The 17166-nt window shown below is 38.0% G+C and overlaps 2 pseudogenes; one reads left to right on the plus strand and one right to left on the minus strand.

Moving 5' to 3' along the window:
- Positions 1-598: 598 nt before the first annotated feature.
- On the minus strand, positions 599-2153 carry LOC113326524 (annotated as a pseudogene).
- A 13832-nt stretch (positions 2154-15985) lies between these two features.
- LOC113327461 lies at positions 15986-16085 on the plus strand (annotated as a pseudogene).
- Positions 16086-17166: the final 1081 nt, after the last annotated feature.

The raw sequence follows: 17166 nt of genomic DNA on the forward strand, positions 1-17166 counted from the left end.
TTAAGTTACTAATCTTCTTTTCTTTTTTTTTAATTCCCTAGTGATGGATGGGGTGGTGATGGCTTGCCTTTGGGTAAGTTGCGTCCAGGCCAGCAGACAGCGAATGTAAAAACTTTAGCTGCATCTCTGAAAATAAGATCGTTATGCGGTTTATCTCTTCTCGATCCGGTACTTGTTACTGGAAAAGAGATTTGGTTCTTGGTTCTTGGATGGGGTGGTGATGGCTGTAGTACAAAAGATGGTGACTGCCAACTGAATAACAGCTGCTACTATAGCTTTTGGAGGGGAGCAAAGCTCACCTCTTGGGAATTAGTTCGAGTAGTTGGTGTGTAGTCCATGATGTCCTCTTGCTGTAGCTTAGGTTCTTATTTTATACACCTCTTTCTTGCTCCTTGATTTTGCAACCCTTCTAGTCAAATTCAAACTTTAAAGGTTCGAGTGTTTTATTTGTCAAGGCCTTTAAGGGGAAGATACGCCTAGCACAAAATCACCTTTACAATCTTTCAAAGAAAAAACAAAAGAAAAATAAGCACACAGAAAATTACATGCATATACATATGTTTAGCACACAATTCTTATTTTCTCTCAATCAAATTTCCTAACCATATATATGCTTGCTGGGTACAAGCTCAAGTGGAATTTTCTTATGGACACTAATCCCTGATGATACCTCCATGTTTATGTCTTCCTTCTTGAGTCCTTTTGGTAACTCCCAGTCGAAAGCATACAATACATTGGCAAGGACGAGTTCTGTTAACAAAAGTGCCATGTTAATTCCGGGACAGCCCCTTCGACCTCCCCCAAAAGGTAGGTATGCAAATTTTTGATTACTGGTGACGAAATGATCGATAGAGCTATCATCTTTGAACCTCTCTGGCAAGAATTCTTCTGGATTTCGCCAATACTTAGGATTTCTCCCGATTGCCCATGCATTTATTAGGACCGTTGTTTTTGGATATACATCGTACCCATCGATCTTACTGTTTTTCATGCTTTCTCTAAGAATCAAAGGATTTACTGGGTGTAACCTTAGAGTCTCTTTAACTACCATTTTTAAGTAGGGGAAATGATCAAGGTCTGATTCTTCTACCTTTCCTTTTGATCCCACATGGTTTCGTATCTCTTCTTGAACTTTCTTCATTGCTTCTGGATTTTTAGCCAGTTCTGTCATTGCCCAACTCATTGTTACAGCTGTTGTGTCTACTCCAGCAGCAAATATATCCTGATTGTTTAGTTTGATACATGAAATCTTATTAGTTTATGCAGCTCAAGTAGACGAAGATTATTTTGGAAATAACAAGATGAAAAGAAAAAAAAGTTACTTACCAGAAGAATTGCTTTGATATTGTTCGTCTCACCGGATTTAGATGTTCGTCTATCATTCTTTGAAACAATTCATCCAAATCATGAAAAGATTTTTCAATTCTTCCATGACTGCCACTGATCCTATCAATAATCCAACCTACCTTAGGAATGTAATCCGTGGCAGAGAAACCATTCAATACAGACAAGATCTCATAAAGGATTTTTGTAAGTCTTCCATCAAACGTACTTAGACTGGTAGAGCTACCAAAAGCAACTCTACAAATTGTTTTATGTGTAAAACTTGATAACTTTTCAAAAACATCAACAGGACTAATATTAGAAGAAGAAGATGATATGGAATCAATCAAAATATCGATTTCCTCAGCCCTGACTACCTTAAAAGATTGCACCCTTTTCACGCCCAAAAGTTCAAGCACACATATTTTACGAATCTCCCTCCAGTATTCTCCATAAGGTACAAATGCAATGTCTAAGTAATTATACGAAAGACGTTTCGGTCCAGCAAGTGGAGGTCTAGTACAAAACTCAAGATCGAGAGGCTTCATGACTTGTTCGGCAGCTTCAGCGGAGGAGATTACGACTGTTGGCACACTGCCAAATTGTAGAAGCATGACTGGACCATATATCTTAGATAGTTGTGATAGTGATTCATGAGGCGGTTTTGCAAGTTGATGTAAGTTGCCAATGATTGGAAGCTTACGAGGACCAGGTGGAAAGTTGGGTTTGTTTTGATCATAACTTTTTCTGGTTTTGGAGGTAATGAGAAAATATAGAGGAAGGAGAATAAGAGGAAGAAGTAGAAGGAAGTTACAAGGAAGAATCTCCATGCTTAGAGGTAATGTTTCTATAATCTTTTCTGCTGTGAATGGTGCTGTTTTGATGCACTCTTATAAGGTAGCGAATATGAGATGTGATGATAAGTGGATTGACTATTTCTTAAAACTATGCCTACATCTTGGGTAATACATTTCTGGAGGATATTACCAAATCCCCAAAGGAAAATAAGGTTTTTTTTATGGAGTTAATCTAAATTGTTGATTAATAAGTAAATAAGTGAAGTTTTGAAATATTTAACATGTACTAAACGGTTCGCGAGTTAAAACCCCAAAGGTGTCACTATCCATACACAAAAACTCCAACAAAACAAATTGTTCACAAAAACCCCATTTAATATAATTGGTCTATATTATCCTCTTAATTTAAATCACCCCAACAAAAACAAAAATCAACCCCACTTTAATTCTTATTATATTGTCACCATCAACAAGCAACGCCACCTTCTACCACCGCCACCGACCACCACCGTCGTCGCCGCCACCGACCACCACCGCCAACCATCGCCACCACCACCACCTCACCGACCCCGCCGCCTCCGACCACCACCCCGCTCCGACCACCACCGCTACCGACCACCACCGCCACCTCCGACCACCACCGCCACCGCCGCCACCGACCACCACCACCACCACTACTGACCAATTTAGATGAAACCGATTTTGGTTACATCACAAATCCGATGAAACTGATTTTGGTTTCATCATAAAATAAGATGAAACCTTAATTGGTTTCATCAGAATTCAACTACAAGAAAAATTCAACAAGGATCTTATGTTGCAGTTGTCTTGGATACAACAACATCACAACAACACAGATCCATGCTCTATGCTACAAACACATATTATCAACTGCCAGCACCACCACTGCCGACCACCGCCGACCACCACCGACTAAAACCAGCAACATCGCCAACACCCGCCGACGACCACCACCACCACTGACCAAAAATTAGATGAAACCAATTTTGGTTTCATCATAAATACGATGAAACCGATTATGGTTTCATAATAAATACGATGAAACCATAATTGGTTTCATCAGAATTCATCAGTAGCTGCACTTCATTTAAGCTTCATTTCTACTCTAGTTTACAGCATCATCTCTTGTAACACAGCTCTACATAAAAACAGCTCTACTTTCAGGCAGAACCCAGCTGCACTATCCACCTTCAATTGCTTCAACTCCAACTGCACTATCCACCAGGCCCTATTCTTTGCATCTTAACCTGCACTTCCAATTCCAACCCTATAATCCACAACTCCACAATACTTTCCTGCTTTTCCTAGCATTCATCTATTTGTGAATCTTCTCAATCATTCATTCAAGCCAACATCATTGTATCAACAACCTCATTCTATTCTTTCAACCACCAGGCCATCAATTCAATTTATTTCTTTCTTCAGTCATAACCTTTGTCCATCAAACCAACACTGCTATCTTCTATTCCATTTCAGTCGCCTGCAAAACCCCATTTGCATATACCACCTGCAGCTGCTCAGGTAACCTGCAATTCATTCATATACAACACCAATTGCATTTCAAACTCAGGCCACTTCCACCTGCATCTCTTTGCTGCCTCAAAAACCTGTTAACAATCACACAACAACCACAAACTCATTGCACAACATCCACAACTTACTCATTGCAACATCTCATATTCAAGATTCTGCCATTCTCCAACTCCATTGCACCAAAACCATCTCTAAATCCTCCATCGAATGAATCTTCTCTATGACAAACTCTATCCAAGAGCCTAACCCATAGCACCATCAGTTCACATACATCACATAATTCTTCAGTTATAGAAACCCCCACTTCAATTCAATCATCATCCTCTTCCATACTTCGATTTCAGGAAAAACCTGTTCATAAATTCATCACAACAAGACCTCGATTTCATATCAAATTCGTCGTGGTAGCAGCAACTGGTTCTGCAACTTCATCATCACCACCAGCTACAACTTCAGTTCTTCTACTTCTTCCTTGTAATCCTTCTCTCAACCATAAATTCCTCCAATCCCCATCTTTTTCTCCATTCATCTCAGATATCTACAGGAGCAGCAGAAACCAAACCCTAACCAATTTCCATCGTCAGAACCTCAATTTCACCAGCAACAACCTAATTCACATCTTCACATCAATCTAACTCAACTCTGAGTTTCAATTTCTGAATCAACCCTAGACGAGATGCAAATCCAATTTCTTGCAATATCAGATTCAACCCATCTTAAATCTGTTTCAAATCCATCATCTGTATCTTACCCTTTTCACATCTCCCAATTCTCGATCAACAGTAACGATATTTACTCTCAATTTCAGGTGATAAAACAATGGCATCTGCTGCTTCTTCTTTTCTCAGTTTTAGGGAAATGAATAAACTAATGATTGAGAGAAAACGTCTCTCGAATTCTTCATCTCTTGAATCAGCGCCGTTCTTTTCTGCTTCTTCATCTCTGTCTCGATCTAATTTCAGGTGATAACAGCGGCAGCTGCTGCTTCTTCCTTTCTCAGTTTTAGGGACTTCAAATGAACGATTGAGAAAAGAATTTCTCGATTTAGATCTCTCGGCTTTAATAACAACAACCGTTTCTCAATGAAAAAACTAAATTTATAGGGAATTACAGGGAAGTGGTGTGTCGGGGGAGAATAAAATTGTTGTTGGTGTTTGTGGAGATCCATTGTTGCTGCTGGTGATGATGGTGGTGGGATAAGGAGTAGGAAGAAAAAAGAAAAAAGAAATCAGAGAAGAAGAAGAAGAAAAGATGAAAGGGTACATTTGGGTTTTTTTAAAATAAAAAAAGTTAAATTTTCTCATTATCATTTGACTTGGGGTTTTTGTCCCAGTTTTATTTGAAACGGTTTTTATTTGGTAGAAATAATATGACCGGTTTTTTCTTATCACTAGTTTGTTCACCTAGGGGTTTTGTCACTAGTTTTGTGTACTAAAAGATAAGTGAACCAATTATCTAGGAAAACTGAAAATAATCTTAGTTAGTAGAACTGAAAGATTTTTACTACGCGGACCACACATTACAATAACAATGATTTTCGATAGCTCGTCAATTTATGATATTGAAGTTTTTTACACGCAACCATCAAGTAGTACGATGGATTCTGTTCCAAACCATCAAAAAATAAATAAATTCCCTTTTACACAATTTTGTGTTTCCTATTTTCTTGTAAACAAAAATCTACTAATAGCTTAAATTTGTTTTTACGAAAGAACCAGAATTTGTACCTTCAACTTAAATTTTGTACTGTAGACAAATTCTTTTTGCTAGTAATGTTATTTGTAGATAGTGGTAAAAAGAGTGTCGTTTCTCAGACTTGTGAAGGATTTTTTTTTAGACTTAAATTCAAAACTAAAATAGAAAACACAATAAAAATTATAACAAACTCAAACAAAGATGATATCAATATTAAAAGAAACACCGAGGCTAAGATTCCACTATTTTCCAAGTTCAAAGTGATTAAACCAACACTTATATTTATGCAATTTTCTCGTTTAATTTGATTCTAAAGTATTGCAACAAGTAGATTTTCAAAAGTAATAATTGTAAATACCAAGTATGAAGCATCAAAAGTCTTAATACTAAGCATACTCCATCAAAATAAATCACAATCACTCAAATAAAAATCATATTCAATAATAGTTCAAGGCAAATAATCATATAATTATTGCAAATAAAAAGATAAAATAGAATATACCACTTTTTGTTGGAAAAATAGCTTCCTCTATCGCCTCAGCAATGGGGTTTAGCTCCTCATATTAATCACTTGCTTAAAATATTGGTTTATGGTTCAAAAGTTGATTAAAAGGAAGGAAAATAAACAGACAGTTTGCAACGCTGTATTGGCGCTACAAAGAAGCTGTTACAAACGACGAACTGTTACAGAGACCTGTTGGTTACTGTAGCAGTGCTACAAATTGAGACGCCTAAGTGTTGAGATATTAAGACTGAAAAAAACGACTGTTTTGAATGGTGTTTGTTCTTCAGTTTCTTCTTCTTCTTCTCCTGCTGGTGTAACTCGCTCTGCAACTCGACTGATTCTTCTCTGTTGGGTTCTAAACTTCTCCTAAAGTTGCGTACCCTCTTCTGTGACTCCCTAGCTTCATATGTATACACGGAAGGTCCCGTATAAAGCAAGTGAAGTCCCAAAAATAACTCTTTTCTTTGGCAGTAATACTCGGAATTTTCTTCTCTTCCAAATTTTTTTTTACGCGGTTTGTGAGTTATAAAACTTCCTAAAACTGAAAGATACGAATCCCAGAGAGTAAATCCTTCCTTCACAGCACCAAACTTCCACAAATATAACCAATGAAACTTCCACGAATAACCAGTGCCCTGTTTTATCCAAACCGAAGATTAATGCCTATTTTTTCGAATCTGTGCCACCTACAATCTCTGTTCTGACTCATCATGTACATCCCAACTCATCTCCATGTAAGAAACCTCTCCAATACTTCACGGAATTTCAGAAATTCCGATAATATTTCCATCTCCTCTGTTCGGCCCTAAATCCACATAACGCCCTATATTTTCGAATTTAGAAGACCTACCAACCCTGTTTAGTCGTAACAGGGTGGTACCAATCCATTCCAGCGTCAAACACCAAGAAAACTCAACAGAATTTAATCGAGCTCTTCCCAGGAAAATACGCAGCTTGTACATCAGATTCCCGCCTATTTGCTATCTTTGAACCTTGAAGAAGAAGGGCGCCCGCTATCCAGAGTAGGGGTTCCTTTAGCAGCTGCCTTAAGGGGTGTCCTGGGGGTGCTCCTTATCCAAACCGGGGGTCCGAATAGCAAGTGTCCTCCGGGTGCTTTCCGACAACTTTTCGAGCCAATTTTTTCAAAAAATGTTTATTGGCCAAAAATACCTACAAATAAATAAAACACCATAATAAGTACAAAAATGAGCCCTAACAATATATAAAATCGAGACAAATCGGACACAAAAATGTGTCTATCAAATACCCCCAAACCTATTATTTGCTAGTCCTCGAGCAAAAACAAAATAGAAATAAAATCCTAACTCACTATCACAGGCATCGTCGATTGCATTTAGCATATGCAATAAGCCTTTAAGCCCCTAGGTGTTTCTAGTGGCAGAGTGTTGTCTCCGGGGAGCTTACCAGAGGTATACCCACAAAATCTTTATACTCCAGACCCTAGCTATCTACACAGAACCTTGGAAGGCACTAAAGAATCTCCTTGGTTGGCATACTTATTGGCTACAGGAGGAAGTACCCTAATGCGAAATTCCAATTGTTGTACACGAGCTCATATTCAAGCATACTAAAATTCATATGAAGTGACAGAGCTTTACTCAGATAGTCGCACTATGGACATCAATATCCGGAGTCAAAACTAATCACATGGATAAATCAAGAAGATGGATATAGAAAAACATAGATGGTTTTGATGTTTACTAGGTGAACGGTGTTTCTCATATTTGTCTGAAGGCCTCCGCTAAAATGAACCTATCCTAATGGACTGAGATACTAGTCTGACTAATATCAACACACTGGCATATACGAGGGAACCAATGATTGATAATCCTAACTCTAGGTCAACACAACTGGCATATACAAGGATTCCAGTGGTCGACTTTATTGAATTTATTCCAGTTGGTCTGATGGTCTGGTCTCAGTTTTTTTTTTTTTTTTTTGTATCTCAATCAGTCTAATTCACCCTAGCATTGGTAACAACTTGAATCGTGATCCCCACTTAATCACTTAGAGAAACATATCTTAAAAACAAAACAAAATAAAAACATAAGTGAAAAGGACTCAACGAGATATGGTGAAACTATCATGTTATTTCTAACACCTGAGCTCTGTGCTTTTATGAATAGACTCTTTAGATGTTTCCATCTAGTCAGATTGGTTCCTCAACTCCTACAACCAAAATGCTTCCATCCACTTAGATTGGTTAGTGCCATCCTTAATAGGGATAAATTTCTAGGCTCTGGAGTTTATTTATTGCAACGAAAAGGTAACAAAAAGTTCTACCGCACCCCCAAACTTAAATCTAACATTGTCCTCAATGTTTCTAATCAAAGAACAGTACCAAAAATATAATTAACATGAGGAAAAAGTAAAGAGAGAAGTCGGAAAGATTGTACCTGGTTGAAGTTGATGTGATTTGTAGATAGTGGTAAAAGTGGTTCGATTCTCAGACTTGTGAAGGATGTTAATTAGACTTAAATTCTAATATTAAAATAGAAAACTCACTAAAAAATTTAGCAAACTCAATCAAAGATGATATCAATATTAAAAGAAACACTGAAGCTAAGATTCTACTATTTTCCAAGTTCAAAGTGATTAAACCAATACTTATATTTATGCAATTTTCTCGTTTAATTTGATTCTAAAATATTACAACAAGTAGATTTTCAAAAGTAATAATTGTAAATACCAAGTATGAAGCATCAAAAGTCTTAAAACTAAGCATACTCCATCAAAATAAATCACAATCACTCAAATAAAAATCATATTCAATAATAGTTCAAGGCAAATAATCATATAATTATTGCAAATAAAAAGATAAAATAGAATATACCACTTTTTGTTGGAAAGATAGCTTCCTATATCGCCTCAGCAATGCGGTTTAGCTCCTCATATTAATCATGGTCTCAAAATATGTGTTTGTTGCTCAAAAGATGATTAAAAGGGTGAAAAGTAATAACATAGACTGTTTGCAACAATGTATTGGTGTTGCAGAATGACTGTTACAGAGCGAAATAATAGCTAAAGACCTAATGTAACCGCTGTGATGAACGACACATAGTTTCTGCTGTGAAAAACGATAGTTTTCTGCGACAGTTGCTTGTGCGTCAATTTTCTTCGTGTTCTTCCTCTTCAGCAGCAGCAGCAGAATATTGTATTTTCCTGCAACTCGATCTCTGGAGCTCTGTGGTGTCCTATACTTCTCCTAAGGTTTCCTCCTCTCCCTGTTTCGGTCCCAGCATCCTATTTATATACGCAACAACCAAAAATACCGATTAAATCTCTGGTTTTCTTTTCCAAAAAGGTCACGGCTTTTCTTCCTTGTTTTGATTAAAACTCTCATTAGTAAATATATGATATGATCCTATGCGTCCATATACTCTCTCAATCATTCACGTATCTTCCCAAATCATCAACATACTCGAAAATGTTTCCACGTACTTTCCAAAAGCAAAGCCAATAAACCCGAGAATATACCCCTTCTCTGTTTTCTTTGAGAAAGAATGTTAATCTTCTCACACGTCTTCTGTGCTAATACAAACTCTCTTACCATCGCTAGTTTGTCGCCAATACTCATTATCAATCCAAGTTTATCCATTCCCGTGAATATCTATCGCACTGTCTTGCTCCAACACGATGCTGCAACGAGTTTCCCGCCAAAAAGCAAAAATTCAAATGTAGAAGATGACGCCCCTTATCCTGCTACTGGGTGCTTTTAACACTTAGGGTGTCATGGGTGTAAATAAAAAGTAGGTGCCCCTTAGTAATTATATGCCCCTTATCCAAATAAAGGGTCTCTTTAGTGATTTCCTCCCACGAGTGCAAATACCACTTTTTTGAGCCAATTTTCGCGCAAAAGCTTATTTCTCCAAAAATACCAACAAAAACATAAAATAATCAAATAAGTATAAAAGCGAGCACTAACAATAAACATAATTGAGATCAAAATAGACACATAAATGCGTCTATCAAATACCCTCAAACTAATTATTTGCTAGTCCTCGAGCAAAAATAAAATAAAAATCCTAGCTCACTGTCGCAGGCATCGTCGATTGCATTTAGCGTATGCAATAAGCCTTTAAACCCCTAGGTGTCCCTAGTGGCGGAGTGTTGTCTCCGGAGGGCTTACCAGAGGTATACCCACAAAACCTTTATACTCCAGACCCTAGTTATCTACACAGAACCTTGGAAGGCACTAACGAATCTCCTTGGTTGGCATACTTATTGACTACAGGAGGAAGTACCCTGATGCGAAATTCCAATTATTGTACACGAGTTTGCACTCAAGCATACTAAAATTCATATATAAGTGACAGAGCTCTACTCAGATAGTTGCACTATGGACATCAATATCCGGAGTCGAAACTAATCACATGGATAGATCAAGAAGATGGGTATAGAGAAAAACATAGATGGTTTTGATGTTTACTAGGTGAACGGTGTTTCTCATATCTGTCTGAAGGCCTCCGTTAAAATGAACCTATCCTAATGGACTGAGATACTAGTCTGACTAATATCAACACACTGGCATATACAAGGGTACCAGTGGTCGATAATCCTAACTCTAGGTCAACACAACTGGCATATACAAGGGTTCCAGTGGTCGACTTTATTGAATTTATTCCAGTTGGTTTGATGGTTTGGTCGCAGTTTCTTTCTTCTTCTTTTTTTTCCTTTTTTTTTCAACTTTTTTTTTCTTTTCTACTTTTTTTTTTTTTTTGTATCTCAATCACTCTAATTCACCCTAGCATTGGTAACAACTTGAATCGTGAGCCCCACCTAATCACTTAGAGAAACATAGTTTAAAAACAAAACAAAATAAAAACAGAAGTGAAAAGAACTCAACGAGATATGGTGAAACTATCATGTTATTTCTAACACCTGAGCTCTGTGCTTTTATGAATAGACTCTTTAGATGTTTCCATCTAGTCAGATTGGTTCCTCAACTCATACAACCAAAATGCTTCCATCCACTTAGATTGGTTAGTGCCATCCTTAATAGGGATAAGGTAACAAAAAGGTAACAAAAGTTTATTTATTGCAACGAAATAAATATAAGTAAACTCCAGAGCCTAGATTGGTTAGTTTCTAAGCTCTGGAGTTTATTTATTGCAACGAAAAGGTAACAAAAGTTCTACCCCACCCCCAAACTTAAATCTAACATTGTCCTCAATGTTTCTAATTAAAGAACAATACCAAAAATATAAGTAAGATGAGGAAATAGTAAAGAGAGAAGTCGGAAAGATAGTACCTGGGTGAAGAGTAACCAAAAACCTACAAAAATATTATACAACATACAAAATCGCCTCGATGGTCAATCAAGGTAAACAGGGTCCTCCAGAGGGACCTCCTCAACATCACATTTAGGAAAAGGCTCTAGAAATGGCTTCAATCGCTGACCGTTAACCTTCGAAGAACTACTACCATCTGGTGTCTCAATCTCAACATCCCTATGAGGAAAAACAGTACGGACCACAAAAGGACCGGTCCACGGAGAGCGCAACTTCCCGGGGAATAGATGCAAACGAGTGTCATACAGAAGAACTTTTTGACCTGGAGAAAATGACTTTAGTAAAATATTCCTATCATGCACAAGTTTCATTTTATTCTTATACTCCTTAGCACTATCGTATGCATCTCCATGAATCTCGTCCAACTCATTGAGCTGAATCTTTATTTGAGCTCCTGCCTTGTCAAGTGAAAAGTTTAAGTTCTTAATAGCCCAATAGGCTCGATGCTCTAACTCAACAGGCAGGTGACATGCCTTTCCAAACACTAAACGATAAGGTGACATTCCAATGGGTGTCTTAAACGCAGTACGGTAAGCCCATAAGGCATCAATAAGCCTCGACGACCAGTCTTTCCTATTTGGATTAACTGTTTTCTCTAGAATACGTTTAATTTCCCTATTGGAAACCTCTACCTGACCACTAGTCTGAGGGTGATATGGGGTTGCTACTTTATGGGTAATACCATATTGTTTCATTAAAAGATCAAACAGTCTATTACAAAAGTGTGAACCTCCATCACTAATTATAGCTCGCGGAGTACCTAAACGTGTAAGTATATTCTCTTTCAAAAAATGGACTACGACCCTGTGGTCATTCGTTCTACACGGAACCGCCTCAACCCACTTAGACACATAGTCTACAGCGACAAGTATGTAAAGATAACCAAACGAAATAGGAAATGGACCCATAAAATCAATGCCCCACACATCAAAGACCTCAATCACTAAAATAGGGTTCAAAGGCATCATATTTCTACGGGAAATGGTTCCTAAATTCTGGCAATGCTCACAAGAAACACAATGACTATGGGAATCTTTAAACAACGAAGGCCAGTAAAATCCACACTGCAAAATCTTAGCAGCAGTCTTCTTAGCACTAAAATGACCCCCACATGCATGTTCATGACAAAAGGAGATAATACTAGACTGGTCACTCTCAGATACACATCTCCTAATAATATGGTCCGGACAATACTTAAACAGATAAGGATCGTCCCAAAAGAAATGCTTAACCTCGGCTAAAAACCTAGAACTATCTTGCTTACCCCAATGTTGAGGCATTCGACCAGTAACAAGATAATTCACTATATTTGCATACCAAGGTAATTGGGAAACAGAGAACAATTTTTCATCAGGAAAACTGTCTCTTATAGGAAGGGAATATTAGGGGAACTAACAACTAGCCTAGACAAGTGGTCTGCTACTACATTCTCTGCACCCTTTTTGTCTCTAATGTCTGGACAAAATTCTTGTAACAAAAGGATCCATCTAATCAATCTAAGTTTGGTATCCTTCTTAGGCAAAAGGTATTTCAAAGCAGCATGATCAGTATAGATTACGATCTTAAAACCTAATAAATAAGATCTAAACTTATCAAAGGCAAACGCGATGGCTAGCAATTCCTTCTTGGTAGTTGTATAGTTCATTTTGGCATCATTCAGAGTTTTACTAGCATAGTAAATCACATGGAGTAATTTGTTTTCTCGCTGACCTAGCACAACGCCTATAGCATAATCTGAAGCATCACACATAATTTCAAAGGGTAGGTTCCAATTAGGTGCTTGGACTATCGGGGCAGTAGTGAGTAAAGTTTTAAACTTCTAAAAAGCCTCTAAATAAGCATCATCAAAGACAAACTTAACATCTTTAGCAAGCAAATTGCAAAGAGGTCTAAAAATCAAGCTAAAATCCTTAATGAATCGACGGTAAAAACCTGCATGCCCTAGGAATGACCTAATATCTTTTACGGTTTTTGGGACCTGTAAAGTCTTAATAAGGTCAACTTTGGATTTGTCTACCTCTATACCCTTCGAAGAGACGATATTCCCTAACACAATTCCTGATTTAACCATGAAATGGCATTTTTCCCAATTAAGCAATAATTTTTGTTTTCTTACACCTATAAACACTAATGTCAAATGATGCAAGCACTCATCGAAAGATGAACCAAACACTGAAAAATCATCCATGAAGACCTCTAAGAACCGTTCTACCATATCAGAAAATATGCTCATCATACAACGCAGAAAAGTTGCAGGGGAATTTCATAGCCCGAAAGGCATGCGTCTATACGCAAAGGTACCAAAGGGACAGGTAAAAGTGGTTTTCTCTTGGTCTTCTGGGGAAATAACGATCTGATTATAACCGAAGTATCCATCTAAGAAGAAATAGTGACTATGTCCAGCTAATCGCTCTAGCATTTGGTCGATAAAAGGAAGGGGAAACTGATCCTTCCTTGTGACCTTGTTCAATTTCCTATAGTCAATATACACACGCCATCCCGTGGTCACTCGGGTTGGGATTAATTCATTATTATCATTCTGGACTACAGTGATACCTGATTTCTTGGGGACAACCTAAACAGGGTTGACCCACTTACTGTCTGAAATTGGGTAAATAATACCCGCATCTAACAACTTAAGCACCTTTTTTCGAACTACCTCTTTCATGTTAGGGTTCAGTCGATGTTGCATCTCTCTAGAAGGTTTGGAGTCTTCCTCTAAATGAATATGTTGCATACACACAGTCGGACTTATACCCTTAATGTCTGTTATAGTCCACCCTAAAGCTTCCTTATTGTCTTGAAGTACATTTACTAGCCTACTTTCCTGATCACTATCCAAATCGGAAGCTACAATCACATGTAAAGTCTCAGATGGGCCTAAAAACACATACTTTAGAGTATCGGGTAGTGGTTTAAGGTCCGACTTTTGGGGCTCTTCTAAAGAAGGAATTAGGATAGTCTCAGAAACTGGTAACGGTTCGAACCTAGATTTCCATCTATCAGTGTCTAACACAGGGGTAGAACCTAATAGAGAATTCACCTGTTCAATAATGCTATCATCGTCAAAATCTAAACCAAAATGGGATAGACAACTTTCTAATGGGTCTTCAGACAAAATGTTTGGTAATGACTCCTGAACTAAGGCTTCTATCATGTTCACCTCTTCAACACATCTGTCATCTAGCTCATGATGTTGCTTACTGACATTAAAAATGTTCATCTCCATAGTCATATTACCAAAAGATAAACTCATCACACCATTTCGACAGTTAATGATCGCATTAGACGTAGCTAAAAATGGGCGACCTAAAATCACATGTATCTGGTTCTCTGGGTCAGGGAAAGGTTGGGTATCTAGGACCACGAAATCCACGGGATAAATAAACTTGTCAACCTCAATAAGAACATCCTCAATAACACCTCGAGGGATTTTAACAGACCTATCAGCTAACTGCAGTGTCATCTGAGTAGGTTTCATTTCACCAAGTCCTAGATGTAAGTATACATGGAATGGCAGTAAGTTCACACTGGCTCCTAAGTCAAGTAAAGCTTTTTCTACCCGGAAGTTACCTATTGTGCAAGAAATGGTAGGACAACCTGGGTCTTTCTACTTTGGAGTTGTGGTGTTCTGAATGATTGAACTTACGTGACTAGCTAAAAAGGCTTTCTTATGGACGCTAAGTTTTCGCTTTCGCGTACACATATCCTTAAGGAACTTGGCATAAGCAAGAATTTGCCTAATTGTATCTAATAAGGGAAGTTTTATGGTAACTTGCTTAAAAACCTCCACTATGTCATTAAAGTTTGATTCCTTCTTTGTTGGTACTAATAGCTGAGGAAATGGGGCTCTAGGCCTAAAATCAGACCTTTCAGGAACCGAATTCACATCATTAGAAACTTTATCAGTCTCTTCAGCTAGTGGTCCTGAGGGGTGAACTACAATATGTTCACTATCGGGCATGGTTACCTGATTGTCTACTATTCTACCACTCCTAAGGGTTCTAATAGCATTAAATTGATTCAATGGTTTTGTACCTACTTCATGAACTCCTCTAGGATTGGGATTAGTATGACTAGGGAACCTACCATTATCTGTCTCACTTAAGGTCTTATCTATTTGGCCGACTTGAAGTTCTAACTTAGGAAGGCTCTGAGCATTAGTTTGAAAATTCTGCTTGGTTTCCTGTTGAAAACTAACATGGATCTGTGCTAACATTTCCTGAGTTTTTGCTAACATATTAATAGATTCCTCTAAGCTAGTCGTTTTATTTTCTGGGCCTGATGTATTCCTAGTGTATCCAAAACCTGGGGGAGCATTAAAATTATTAGACTGACCCCGACTCTGTCCCTTAGACCATGAAAAGTTCGGATGGTTCCTCCAACCAGGATTATAGGTTTCTGAATATGGGTCAAACTTATGACGATTATCAAACCTAGTGTTATTATATAGAGCATTGGCTTGCTCTTCATTATTCTGGCCTTCCCAAAGAGGCTCCAATCTACTACTAGTGTTGCCCACTTCTAAAGCTTCTAACCTTTTCGCTATAGCAGCAATTTTAGCATCTTATTCATAGCCTCCTTCTACCCTATCAACGTTTCCTCTGCTAAGAAGAATTGTTTTCTGGGGTCCCCTACTACTTTCCCATTGTTGGGTTTTTTCGGCGACTTCACGCAAATATGTCATCGCGTCATCAACTGCTTGGTTCTCAAATCCACCAGTACACATAGATTCTACTATGGTTGTGGTGGGATAATCTAAACCCTCATGAAGGATCTGAACTAACCTAACCTTCTCTAAACCATGATGAGGACATTGGGCTAATAAATCATTGAACCTTTCCAAATACCTATACAAAGTTTCTCCCTCCTGTTGAGAAAACGTGCAGAATTGCGTTCTAATAGACGATGTTTTGTGCCTAGGGAAAAACTTGTTCAAAAAGGCAGATGTAAGTTGTTCATACGTTTCGATTGACCCGGAAGCCAAACTATATAGCCATGATTTAGCTTTATCTTTCAGGGAAAAGGGGAATAACCTAAGCTTCAAAGCATCATCATATAGGTTTCTAATCCTGAGGGTACTACAAATTTCCTCAAAGTCCCTAACATGGAAATAGGGGTTTTCATTTTCTTTCCCTAAAATGACTGGGAGCAGCTGTAAGGTCCCAGGTTTAAGTTCATAAGTTGCTTCCGTATCAGCTAACCTGATATATGAGGGACGAGTTGTCCTAGTTGTATTCAACAAAGCTTTCAAAGTTGCCATTTATGGCGCTATCGGAGAAACAAGGATTCTCTCCTCAGTCAAAGGACGTCCAAAAATAGACTCTTCAAAAGTCGAACTCTCTAGATTAAGGTAATTGAGACGCTTCGAACTACTAGGTTTCTCTTTAACAAATCTACCTAGTGCGTCTCTTTTACGTTAAGGCATACAATATAATTTTCTAAATTGGAAGGGTAAGCAAACACAGATCAAGGACGACTCAACCAAATCAAAGCTATAGATTTCTAGCAAACAAAAAGGATGATGGATCCACTTAGATTGTTTCTAGACCAGCTTCTAATCCTTCGAACGGGAATTCGTTACAATTTAAGAAAACCCCTCTGGAATCCATCTGAGTTAACGTAATTTGAATAGAGGCGAGGGAATCTCGGTGGATCTTTGATACCCAAGGCCTCACCGGTATTACAAGGCGGCGCAGTCACGCATTCAACTTACAGAAACCGTCAAGAACTTCGAAGTATGCTTAAAAGAGTAAAAAATATTTTTCGAATGACTTTCCTGTTAAGCTCGTTACCCTATCGGTCTCGTTCTAGTCAAAATTTTAGGCTTAGGTTCGCATAGGTTACGTGTTCCTAAAGTGGGAAAGAAGAGAACGGTTATAAAATCCGAACCCTTATCTTGTATGGCCAGGCCAACGTATATGCATACGAAGGAGTCCAGTAACTCGCTGACAGGGGATTCGCGAGTGTTTAGAATCTT

This window comes from Papaver somniferum, unplaced genomic scaffold (assembly GCF_003573695.1).
Source record: "Papaver somniferum cultivar HN1 unplaced genomic scaffold, ASM357369v1 unplaced-scaffold_10, whole genome shotgun sequence".
Taxonomy (NCBI): Eukaryota; Viridiplantae; Streptophyta; class Magnoliopsida; order Ranunculales; family Papaveraceae; genus Papaver; species Papaver somniferum.